This window comes from Oenanthe melanoleuca, chromosome 5 (assembly GCF_029582105.1).
Source record: "Oenanthe melanoleuca isolate GR-GAL-2019-014 chromosome 5, OMel1.0, whole genome shotgun sequence".
Classification (NCBI taxonomy): Eukaryota; Metazoa; Chordata; class Aves; order Passeriformes; family Muscicapidae; genus Oenanthe; species Oenanthe melanoleuca.
In genome coordinates, this window is record NC_079339.1 from 32,302,016 (window position 1) to 32,315,679 (window position 13,664).

Consider the following 13,664-nt stretch of genomic DNA (forward strand, 5'->3'; position numbering starts at 1 on the left):
GTGTTTTCTGAAAAGTGTAATATACACTTTAATACAGTAATATAAGCACATAACCTATTCAGAATTTCTAAGTATGGAAGGTTTTCCAAATCTATCAATAGCTATTTTCATCCAATGAAGCTTTTCAATTAAAAACAAAAACTAAATATCAGCTTAATTTTTAAAAACACAGCTAAATATAAACATATTGAAGAAATACATAAAGATAAAATATATAAAATATATAAAGGAAATACTATTCTAAAACAACCTGTTTTTGCCAGAACATTGCAGAAATTGTTATGCATGAGAAGCAGATAGGCAAACTCACTAGAAATCAGGACTAAACTCCCTTATTTCCCATCACAGCAAATCTTTTATATGATCACTCTTTTTTTTTGGTTAATTAAATTTTAGTGCTACAGAAGCTAGTCAAAACAGAATATGCACTACTTTCCATATATTGTATTATGCAACTTAATAATCATAGCATTAATGTATTCTGTACTTAATGTACTCGTTGGTATCTGTTTATTTCTCAGCAGCTGTAAATGAAGTTTTGTCACATACTGAATCTTCCTGATACAAAAGACATCACAATTATTTCACTGAACGTGGAGGTTATGCAAAGTTTTAACAGATCTGAAGGAATAAAGACTTCACTTATGTCTATCTGCCTGAAACACAAGCCAAACAAGTAAACATTAGAGTGACAAAAATAGTATGTGCCCTTTGGGAAACACTTGCTCAAAGTGCCTCGAGAGTCAGGGGTTGTTTATGTGTGTGGGGGTTTTTGCTGTTTTTTTTTCCTTCTTTTCTGTATCTTGTGACCATTCCTTTTAGCCAAAGGTGTTTCATGCCTCATGGTTGGTATTCACCCCCTGGCTGGGTTATTAAGAACAGCTCCTGTGCTACCTCAGATTCCTTTTGAGAAGGAACAAATCACCAAGTTTTTAAGCAGTCCATATAAATTAAAGGATGACTGCTCATTCTGGGGATGGTTAGGGATGTTGATGTCACTTGCTGCACAGGGACCTAATTGTGATTTTAAATGACAATAATTTATTAAGTTTATTTTTTATAGGCTGCACGTGGCCCTAAATAATAATAAATTTATGAATAGTGATTGCATGCCACAAATAACTCTTTTCTGTTGTCAGACAATGTGTGATTAATAAGTGTCTTTTCTATTATTGCCTGGACTTCAAACAATAAATAAAAATGTGCAATCATAGATATATAAATTAGACCATGCTATTCAGAGGGTTTTATTGAGAATTCAACCATTCTTGGTTTGTCCTTCTTTTTTCATATTCTACTATATCATAACAAACCCCATTTTTGATGTGCACATTTTGATGTGTCTCTTTATATTGTTATGGTGTGCATATCCTTTATTCTCCTTTGCTGTTCATCTGTCTCTCCCTTTTCCCCCTTTTTTTAATGTGACACCTCTGAGCTGGTACCCATGGCAACACCCACTAGTAGGGATGAGCCTGGGAAGAGGCTGCAGCTCCCCATCACTCAGTTCTGACAATGCCAGTCATTAATCTAGCAGTGTCTGCTTACCCAGATCTCTACAAGTCCTCTCCTGGTCTTGCTGTCTTCCTGCAGTTGCTGCCCTGTGCACAAAGATCCAAAAGATTGGTGTTTATGATTTTCCTTTTGTTTAAAACAGCTCGGGCTGGTAGCTCTGTCTAATCCACTCTCAGTGGCACTGAATGTTAAATTATAGGGCAATCACCGTGTGAAGTAGTTTCCCAAATTTCAAAATTCAGCTCTGAGTTTCTCCAGTACCTTAATTTTAATTACAAAATAATAGGAAATTCAGATGAAAATTACAATTACTCAGGTCTCTATTGTAGTCATGAAAGTAGATTGCAACATTTAAAAATGTCCCCAAACACTAGCAATGAAATTGTTTGTTTTTCAGTATATAAAGCATTGTTGTTGTAGTTTTTTTAATTAATAAGTGGTATGTTGTAGTTTAGCATCTTGCACATATTTTGACTACTTCCATACAAATAGATCTAAGTCTGACATACAAGGGAGCTCAACTTCCATTCCCACAGAGTTCTTGACCTGTCCAGGTATGCAAAAAATACATTTTATTCTGAGATTAATCTTTGAATGAGATTTTAAATGAGGCTAAGGAGGTTATGGACACAATACCCACTGAAATATAATAGAAATTCTCTCCCTAGATCCCTTAGGTGTTTCTGAAATTACTGCTTCAATTTTAAGAGTCAAATCCAGGATGGAAGAATTACATTTTACTTTCTGTTGGTTACAACTTGTGCATTTAAATTCTGTGAAGTTAAGCCTTGGACATTTGTCTAATGTCACATATGTAATGTAAATAAAAGGTATTTAATTCAATGAATGAAAAGTTTTTAGATCATTTCTACCTATTGGTGCATATCATAATCTGTGCATGATTAGGTAGATGGAAAATTTTGCTACAAATCAATCCATTTTACATTATTCAGGATCAGTTTAAACCATTTCCAAGGGACCATGCACATCTTCTTTGTGCCACTCTGGGATTTAGTGAGGCCCTTCTGCTAAGATGTGTGTCTGTGGTCATGACTGCGGTTTTATCCATTGAGATCAAAAATGCAGATGTGCTGAAAAGTCCTGGGAATGGCTGAGGGGTTTAAACTCCTATACAACTAACAGGTATTTCAAAAATCAGATAAATGCCATTCTAAGACATGGCCTTGCACTGGGCCTCTATTTGAACTCCAAAGACCTATTGATTTTAGACAATACAGAAACCTTTGTTAAATTCTTCTATTCCGATTTATCATAAAATTTGTGTGCTTGTACTGAATTGTTCATTTAAAATGTGCAAAATATCCCAGAATATCTTTTTGTCAAAAAAGGTTTACAAAATATTTCTTTCAGGTGATATTGCCAGGCAAATATGAAGGACACTTCTTCAAATTTAAAATCAGTGCCTATCTTGACAGTTTAGATGCAGCTTCAAATCACATTGGGGCAAATCTCTTTGACATGATGATTTGGCTGGCATCATCTTCAGTCTATTTTGATAAATAAGTAAGAAGTGAATGACAAAAATGAAAGCAGCATTGGGTTAAACTCATCAACCCATTTGTTAAGGGGCAATTTGTTGAAATGGTAAAGACCAGAAATGTATATAAGCACAAAATACCAGACACTGGAATAAAAATTTCAAGATGCATTTATTCTAAATGGAAGAGGAAATTTAAATATTCCAAATGTAGTTAAAAATTTATCTTAGGGTGAATGTTAATGTGTGTTCAGTTTTTCTGTTAAAGACAGATTTATCATTGATATTTGGGGAAATATTATTGGATCATTGTAAATACACTCTCTTATGCTGAAAAAAGAAAAAAAATCTATGTGTCTTAGAAAATTATTCCACTCTTCTGTGAGCTCTGGGGACATGCAACCAAAAAAGTGTTCAGAACTTTTTGTTATGAAAATGGCATATAATTTCCCACATAGCAGATCCTTGTATTTGTTTTATTTTTAAATTTTTAAGAAGGAAAATGTGGATAAAAGCCTTACTGAATAATTTATTAGTTAAATATCTTTACCACTACTTGAGGTATAGATCTAGCATATCCATTATGTGTCTCTAGATATAAACTTTACGGTTGCTTGAACATGCCACCTGAATTGTACATTCAAACTTTAAAACCCTAGGAATTAAAGAGCCACATTTTCAACTCAACTGTAGATATGCATTTTGGGTTGGCTACACATCAGATTGCTAAATTTAGGGTAAAGAGAGAAATATACAGCTTTAAATTAATTTTGAAACAGTCAGAAATTTGGGAAGGACTTTTCACACTTCACATACCTGAAGCTATGAGAACAATGTCATATCATGGTCAATCCAGCAATTATGCAATAGAACTTTTTAGTGTTTTACCTCTAAGGTATTTGCTGAGCACTAAGATTTGTCCTGGGAAAGGAGCTGGCATCTCTTGCTAGATATGGAGAATATCCAAGGTTGATATGGGACTTGAGTTAGAGCATTTTTAGCACAATTATCTAAGGTCACTTATGTGTCTGAAGGATCAAAATCTCTTCCATGTATGAAATACAGACTAGAACTTTTTTTAAACAATCCTTAGAAAGTATCATGAAGGCAGATTCTGATAACTAATTCTGAAAATACAATGGACAAATAATAAATGACACTTCTTATTTAAAGATTTTTTTTTTTTCTCAGTAGCTGCATCCATTTAGAAAAACACTGCTCCTTGCATATGGTTTTCATTTTAAAGGCAGAAAACCAATTTTTAATTTTTTTCTGTAATGAAATTGAATTGGACATCCCTCATAAATCTTGTAACTTTAGTGGGCATTACTCATTTCACCCAAAAGCACGGATGGATGTTTTAGAGTTTCTCAGTCATTAAAATGAAAGCAATCTCAATATTACTTTCCTAGTAGCCAGACCCTTACTCATGGTGAGCTGTGCCTTCATCTGTAATAGGTCCTATTGATTTCAGTGAAACTCTTTGATTCCTAGAGCATTGCTAAACAAAAACCAAAGGGGTAAAGTCTGTCCCTTATCCCTTTCAACATATTTTCATAAACACACTACGAAACCTCATCCTTAACATCTTTAATGTATATGTTTCCATTAAAATCAGTTCTTCTAAACACATAGTAGATCAATGAAATATCTTTGATGGAAACACCACACCTAGAGATTTAAAATATATGTATAACATCTCCAGGTTTTCTGGTTGAACAAAAAAGGATTTTGGACAAGATAAAAAAAATAATTTTATTCTTGTTACTGATATTGAATGGATCCTCTGTGAAAATCTACTCAGATTCAGCAGTGAGGGAGCCCAGAGCCTTACAGAGTGGTGGAACTTGCATAATTGAGGTAGTGCTGGATCAGGTAGTGTATTACAGATAATAGTTGTGCTAGTTTAGAGATTCTGTAATACACAGGGTGGTAAATTATGTTTAAGAGTAACCTCAAAAGTACAGGGGGCTCTTTGTATAATAAATAACTCTTTATACTAGGTGGAAACTAATTAGTTCCAAATTCTGATCAAATCATGAGATTACATCCACATTAATACAAATTAATTTATCATAATGAATGTTAATAGAATTAATTATAATTAGACACCGTTGCACTGGGTGAAATATTTCATAATGGTCTCTTTCACATTGGTAGTAGATTATGTGCATATTTCAAAAATATAAAAATGCAAGAATTACATTTAACATTTTTTATGGTGGAGGCATGTCAAAGAAGTATGACATGAAATTCTGAGTCTAGTTAATGGTCCAAATGAACTTTTTTCCTGATCAAAGCTAGCTTGCTAAACTCCCTTGAACATTCAAAACCTGTTTATTTTTTTGAAGAAGAGAGACAAGATATCCAAATACTATCCAAACTCTAGGAGAGTTGACGTCCTTTCTTCTTTTTTTCTTATATTCTGACTTAGAGCCCCCACAATGCTTGATGCTAAATCATGATATAATGAGTACTGAATTACTTAGGTCTTTTCCAATTTCCATAGAAAATGGACTTTAATTCAAAACTATGCCTGGTTAATTAAACTTTCCATGATCTAATTTGATCTAATTATTTCTATAAATTGAGATGTAACCAGAGTTATATCCTAAGGTAGAATTAGGCTATGGTTACTCATTTTTACTTAGATGGAGGGAGCAGTGATTTTTTCTCCTATTAACCCTAACCTTGCTGGCCACTTAAATCAACACAGTTCAGTAACCTAAATGGTGAAGAAGAAACTGTATTTTCAAAATGTCTGTAAGGGGTAGGGGATGGTATTTTTTTAGAGACTGATTTTCCCAAACACCTTTGAAAACTAATGTTTCTTCTTGCCTCCATCTTGAATGTTAATAGCACAGGAAAAATATTTTATTTAGTCCAGGTGTCTTATTGAAAGCCCAGTACATATTTTCTCTCTTTTTCATTTCTGTTCATATGCACCAAACTTTTACTTAAATTCATTTTTCTCTAAAGAGCTCTTTTAATTTAGATTCTGCTGTTCTAAAGCATGTACAGTATGATTGGAACCATTTAGATTTTCATTACATTCTGAAAAAGGGGACAACTCTTTGCTAAGTTATTTTATTTTGCTATATCAAAACCAAAGCCTGAATCTATTTGTTCATACTAGGAATATTTTTTACCTTCTTAAAATAACTGCTGGTCCCTCTTTGTGTAGTTTCCTTGAGCAATTCTCCTTGAGTGAACCATCATTGTTGCTTACCAAAATCTTGTCATATTCAGTCAGCTGTTCCTGCATTTCCCATAAAATAATTTATTTCTGAAATCTTTGCTGACAGAGAAGCAGAGTGCTGATGCTTGCTTTGCAAACAAAAAAGGCAATCTGATGAAGTATTCAAGGCTTCTGGCTGCACTGTCTGAGTTCATTTAGAGGTTAATAAAATCAGATCTCTGCTATGCGTTAAAAATAAGTAATTAATTTTGGGATATCTGTTAGAACTGGAATATTATGCCTGGAAAGTAAGGGTAGAAAGCAGTCTGCTTTCTGGAAATGCCTACTTGAGGCATATCCTCATAGCTAATTTAGATGCCCATTTTCAGAGTGGCAGACAGTCCAGACCACCTTATGTAGCTGCCAAAGCTCTCTACAGACAATGAAGAAAAAGAGCAAGAGGATTCTGAAAAGGTGAAGGCTGCCTGAATTTAGCACTTTCCTGTCAGCATGCATTTCCATCAGAAAATCAAGTCCACATAGGTGTTTAGTTCTTATTACACCATTTCAAAATGAACAGTAGGAAGTGTTAGGTATTTCCATGTTTCTATAATGCAATCTGGTGGTTTTGGTCAGTCAGTAACACATGACAAAGACCCAGAAGGTAGCCTGACTCTTTCCTTGTGCTTTAGAGTAATCTGGGAAAAGGCCAGACTTCTAGATCAAGGTCTCTGGAAATGTGCACAGCCTCTATATTGTAACATTACTAGACAAAACAAGAAAACAAAGAAACAATTCAGAAGTGGAGATGAGAATTTTAATTTTTTACCTACCTATTGACAAAACTATTAAAACAAAAGTTATACTCTCCTGGTCTACTCTTCCCTAGCCCACAAGTCAGGTAATCAAGGCATAACTTTGCTTAGTAGCTCAGTAAGAGATCATGAGTTGAGTCCTTTACTATAAACTCTGATTTTAAGAAAAGTTATATGGAATAGGAATAATGATGTGCTCCTTCTTTAACTTGTCAGTTGTTGATCATTTGTTGATGTTCTTCAATTTCGTTTCATTAAAGCCTTATATATAATAAAAAGGCTTATATATCAATAAAACCTTTTTACATCCCTAATTATAGGTTTATAAGAATATTTTATTGTTGCACAGTAGTATCATAGATTGGGAATGTAGGGTTCATTTTCTTTCACTGTTCTTTGCATCTCCTCAAGTTGCTCAGCAATTCTGGTGACGTGTTTAGCATCAATGTTTAGCATCATCTACATACTCTGGTGTCTTGGTTTGTAATAATACTCTTTGCCAACTGGAAAATTATTTTCTGTAGTAATTTATTAAAATCATAGACTTATCCATTAAGATTAGTTTAGTAAATAACATGTATGAAGAATTAATTTTGAGTGATAATATGCTCTAATCTGACAGATTTTTCTGGGAGACATAACAAACACGTTTGACAGAGTTAAAAGGTAGAATAAAGTCTATGAAATGAATTTTCTCCATTAAAAAAGAAAAAAAAAAAAGATGTAATTTGATGTGGCAATAGGAGCTACAACATAAGCTACCTGACCTTGCCCTTGAAATGACCTCAACCTTGACCTGCAGGGACACTCTCCCTAGGGATGAGAGGTATGTTATTACATGTTATTTCATTACAAGGCCCCTGCTGAGCAGCAACTGCCAAATGGACTCAATTAAGTGTTCCTTGTGATGTGGATTACTGTCTAGTGGGGCGAGTTGGTACTAGCAAACATATTTCATTCTCTTAAAGTTTGACTGGATATGAAAAGCACGTGCGTAACTCATTCGGTGACACTTCAGTGTGTGATTTATATCTGCTCAGAAAAACCATAGCATGCATACTTCAGTTGTGCACTGCAACCTTTTCTTGCTCCCTGTCCTTCAGCAACCAGGCCCTGTTATCACACTCAAGGATTATGGAACCAGACCCAGCCTTCAGAAAAGTAACCTTCCAAAAAGACAAATTACATGGAACAATAGTCGAATTCTGGTAAACAAACTCTTGTCTAACATTGAAAATAAAGTTCAAAAATGTCACAGACACAACTCTGCATGCTATCTCAGAAAAGTTGTATCAGGGGTAAAATACTGGACACTTATGGGGGCTGGGTTAATTTATTGCTTCTTTAAAATCAATCTTCTATATTAAAACAACTGTATAGTGCTGTTGGTAAAAATGGTGACTGATTTTTCTTTCCTTCTCTCTCTCTAGGTATATATATTTTGTATTTATTAATTAAACATAAACCCCCTCATTTTCCCTACATTTTCTGTATCTAATAGTTTTCTAGAAGTTTTTTTTCTGAAGTATCATTTGAAACTTGTGGAAAAACATCTCATTGGCTGCAATGTACTTTCTATCAGTCTGCCAAAAGAACATTGAGCAGATCAGCAAGCCATTGCATGCAGAAATAACACATTTTATAAGATTTTCAAGTAACAATTTTAATCTTGTTTTTGTATCTCTGCATAAAATGCATTTTTTTTTTTCTAATTTATACACAGGAAAAGCAAGAAAATAACTTCAAAATCTGTTTTGCCATCCTACCTCTTTTCACTGTATTTTTCACCAATGAAATTTGAAGTGTAAACATTTTAAATGAAAAAAAGCTGGAAAAAAAAGCTAGCCCATTATATTCGGTGGAGGTGTCATTATTTCTGAAGGAGCTTCCACTCATTCCTTTGATCTCTGTGAAATGGGAAGAACTACACAGCATTCCTTTGGTCCTGAAGGTAAAAAAAGGAAACATTAGAGGAGGAAATAGACATGTGTAGCCCTTATTTGTATATCATAAAGAGTTTAAACCATAAATATATTGTAAATCAAAAATATCTCATTAATGCATAAATTAATGCATTTGTGCTCAGTAAAAGGAAGAAGGGCAATGGCCATAAAGAAAACACAAGAGGTTTGACCTCAACATGAGGAGGAACTTTATTGACAGAGCACTGGAACAGGCTGCCCAGGAAGATTGTAGAGTGTCCCTCTCTGAACACATTTAAAATTCACCTGGATACATTCCTGTGCAATCTGGTTTAAGTGACCCTGCTTTGTCAGGACTAGATGGTCTCCAGAGGTCCCTTCTAACCCTAAAAGTTCTCTGATTCTTTGATACTTTACTTTCTACCATAGTTTCAGATAAAAGATATTTTGCAAGTTAATTGTTATGCACTGCTTTGCCTAGAAAAATTCCTGCCTTGATATCTTCTCATGGCTGTTAGAAAACTATTTTTTTCCAATTGCATTTGATTTCTACAGACACATAGAGTTTCCTCTTAATTTTTGATGTTGCAATAACTCTTACTTTTTTAAGAGCAGTCTGGATAAAAAAAACCCACAAAACTGAAAAGACCAGAAGTTTCTTTGTGATGTGCATTGTTTGACCAGAAAGAGAACAATGAAAACAATGTTGGAATGGAAACATTTCCTCATGAATATGACTACTTTGAACACTCACTACACAAACATGGACACAAAGTATTACTATTCTGTCTGACAAACAGGGAAAAAAAAGCTTGTTTTCTTTTTTAAAAAGACATCTGAGCCACAAGAGAGAAAGAGCTATACTCTACTGCTCTATTACCATTTTTCCCCTAAAATGATGTCTGGATGTTTCTGCCTAATACAAAGGCATTTTTTCCTTTACTGACTTTTTCTTTCATAAAATAAAGTTAATGCAACTTTCCTTTACTTGAAGCTATGGAAAGACAGCTAATTCTGTTCAGTTGTACTAATCTCTGAAATTTAAGTAATTTGAAGGATGTCAATGTGTGGAACTGCAAGAAATCTGTTTTGGAAAGATTTTCATCATTTGTTTAAATATTTGTAACTGCAATTAAACATGCGGGAGCTTGCTTACAGTTACAGTTTCTATATTTTCTATATATTGAATGCATGTGGCAAATTATTACTTTTTTAAAGCTTACTTAAATCAATAAAATTGTAGAATTGTAGCCTTCCCTGTAGAATGCTATTTTTCACTGTTTCTTAATTTTTAGATATTTGAAATAGAATTTCATTTTCAGAACATCAATTACTTTTCAAGAATCTGCAATGTAGCAAGCTTAGCCAGTAGTATATCTCCCTATAAGGCTACTGAACCTTGAAAAGAGTGAATTCTTCAGAACAAGAAAAATGTTTTCTCTTCAAACTTTACACAGAATTTTACAGGGTTTGCTTTTTTTTCTGTCTTTGTTACAATTAATTTCCTATGCTCTTTTCTTCCCTTAATGATTAAATTTTAGCTTTACAACCTATGAATATTAGACCTTTCCTTTCCTTTCCTTTCCTTTCCTTTCCTTTCCTTTCCTTTCCTTTCCTTTCCTTTCCTTTCCTTTCCTTTCCTTTCCTTTCCTTTCCTTTCCTTTCCTTTCCTTTCCTTTCCTTTCCTTTCCAGAAAGAAAGAAAGAAAGAAAGAAAGAACTAGAAAGAGAGTGAGAACTGAAAAAAGAAGAGAACATCAGTCAGAGATTTCTCCATGGTGGAGCAAGTTCTCCCATGAAACACCTGCAGTCTTTGGAGAACATGATGCTGCCCAGCACTCAGAAAAATATATTGAAATCAACTGAGACTAAATCAGGTCGTTGAAATGATCAGAGTATGAATAATAAAATGAAAAAACTGTTGTCACTGTATCTGTTGCAGAAGCAGCAATTGCTTTGCCTGGGCTTGCCCGATCTCAAACTAATCCTTTGCAAGTATGAGTTACAGATTAACCCTAGTGTGCATTTAGATTTCTATGCTTGTAATAAAAACTACTTGAAAAACCAAATGTGCACTCAAAAGGGAAATTAGTATAACTGCTGTTAGGGGAAACAAGTGTTTAGACTCTTCACAGCTTCAGGATAACTGTTAATTAGATAATGTATTCTGAAAGCCAGAGAGAGATATTAAGATCATCTGATTTTTCCTCCTGCATAATATGGGATTTAGGACCTTCCTGAATTAATTACTGCATAAATTAGGATGAAATATAAAGAAAAACATCTTACCATGGCTGAAATACTTACTGTGATAAGGACTCACTCCTGTTAGACATTTGACAAACAATTCCCTGATTTGGATGACTTTTTCTTTCTAAGTAAGTTCCCAAGTCATTTTATGTTAGACAATTATATAAGGCACAGGACACTGAAATTGTTTCTAATACTGTGCATGGAATTTCTAATAATCTTTGATACTTGTACTGTAATGCAGTAAAAATGTGCATTTCATCATCTTGCATACTGGAAGATGGTAAGATAGATTAAATACTGATCAAGATTCTGGTCACTGATTGGCCTGGTTCTTTATTAATTAGGCTATGCTGCCTTCCAAAGAGCAAATATTACCAGCTGAAATCAGAACAGGACAAAAAGAAATGCTAATTTCAGTTTTTATCAGAATATTGACACATCCTTGTGCTTGCAAGGCACAATAAAACAGGCACATTAGAGGAATATAGTGATGTTCTTTTGGTAAATTCATGATTGCTAATCCCTAGATCCAAAAACTCCCTTTAATTTACCCCATAAATGAAAAGTAATTATGTTTAAATGTGGAAAGATGAAACTGTAAACATGGTTTAGTTGTCACCAAATGCCTTATTTATTTAGCTCTGAATATGTAGTTAGTATTAGGAATTACTCTTAATGAGCCTCCTTTATTTATTGAAACATTTTTTTGTTTTCAAATTTGTGTAAGGTAAATCTCTGTAAGTGTTTATTTTTTTTGTTTTTATTTAGAAAAATACTACTTAGGTTGAATAAAAATAAATATTTTTTAAATATTACATTCAGTGTGATATATTTCTTAAAATTTCTTTGTTAGCTGCAAAGATGACTGTATATAAGTATGAACTATCTCACTGTTAATTATTCTTGAGGTTTTTCTTAGTATATGTGGTGGCACCTGCTGTCTGGACAGTCATGATGAGTCCCATTATAAACTGCATCTAGTTTTCTAGACACTCACTATATTTTCTTTGTGAAACTTTAAACTCGAATATTTGCTAGCTGTTTTCAGAGAAAAGAGGACTCATTATTCTTCTGTTAACCCCTGGAGCACTGTGGAAAAATTGAGGTTGATCAACTTTTACTAGTTTCAATTTTCATGTGGCATTAGCTGCCACCTTGCAAAAAGTTACAAAATCAACAAATGAAGGGGCTTGTTTTATCTCATTTTGGAAGGATCTATAGATTATCTTGGACAGGATTGAAATCTAGCTTTTCCTATACTTAAATATTTAGTGAACTGCATAATGTGTGTCCCTTAGCAGTATTTTTTGCTATATAACATTAAGTTCATATACATAAATCCATGTTGATAATATAACTACATTTAATGTAGTAATGCATTACACTGTGGTAGAGACATGGGAAATTATTGCATTTTACTGGAATTATATTTATAAGGCATGGAATAAGGCTTGGTAAATCTGATTATTCCTTTGTCACCAGATATTCTTCCATGTTTCCATATTCAATTTAAGTAGTTATAATAATTAAAGTTTGATTATTTCAAGAAATTAAATAAGCATACTTTACTACAGGTAATCACATGTTAAGAGGTTGATGCAAACATTAGATTCTGTTATGAAGTTCCCCGCTTCAGGGAGAAAGTCAGAAAGTGCAATGTATGACAGGTATAGGGAGATGAGGGCAAGGGCAAGCAAAATACAAAACAGTCTCCATATGAATGCATGTGTGAAAGGAAGCTGTGAGCAACTGCTAGATATAGGAATACCTGTAAGAGAGAAGTGTGCAAAAGTTGTATTGCTTTCTCTAGAAAAAGAGAAAGAATTAGTGGATTCCAAGAGGTAATGGGCAAACGCCAAGTAGATAGACTAAATATTGTGTATTAAACTTATAAATTCTGAGAATTTTTAATGCATGTATTCATAACACAGATCTGCCTAAAATCATTGCATCGTTTTCATAAAATTCTGCAATTCCTGAAAGTTTGAAAATTTACTGGTGATTTCTGAAAACTTGAGGTTACTGATGATGCTCTATTTTTTTGTCCTGCTATAATGTCTCCTTGAATGGGTAGTGATCATTTATCAATGTATGGAAGATTAAAGCAAAAGCAGCAGTATCACCCCAGACACTGCTTTCTTTACATCCCAAGCAAGCATACAGTCTGGATAGTGGATGGTATTTTTTCAGGGAATGAAAGAAGGAGCAATTCTTACATTGTTGATCTTGTGTATCAAAGGATCACCAAAAATACATAATACATGTTTTTGGCTATTTTTTAATGTGCTCTTTCCTTCAATTATGTAGTAACTACACACTTATTAGCAATAAAGAAAAATTGGTGTTGATAAATTCTACCTGGAGAGGTGTTTTCTTTGAGAATTAATATAGGTTATGACACCAGCATTGAACATTTTAATTATACTCCCTAACCCTTAATTTTATTTTCTTAATGTGGATGGCCTATTTGCCACCAAAAAAGTG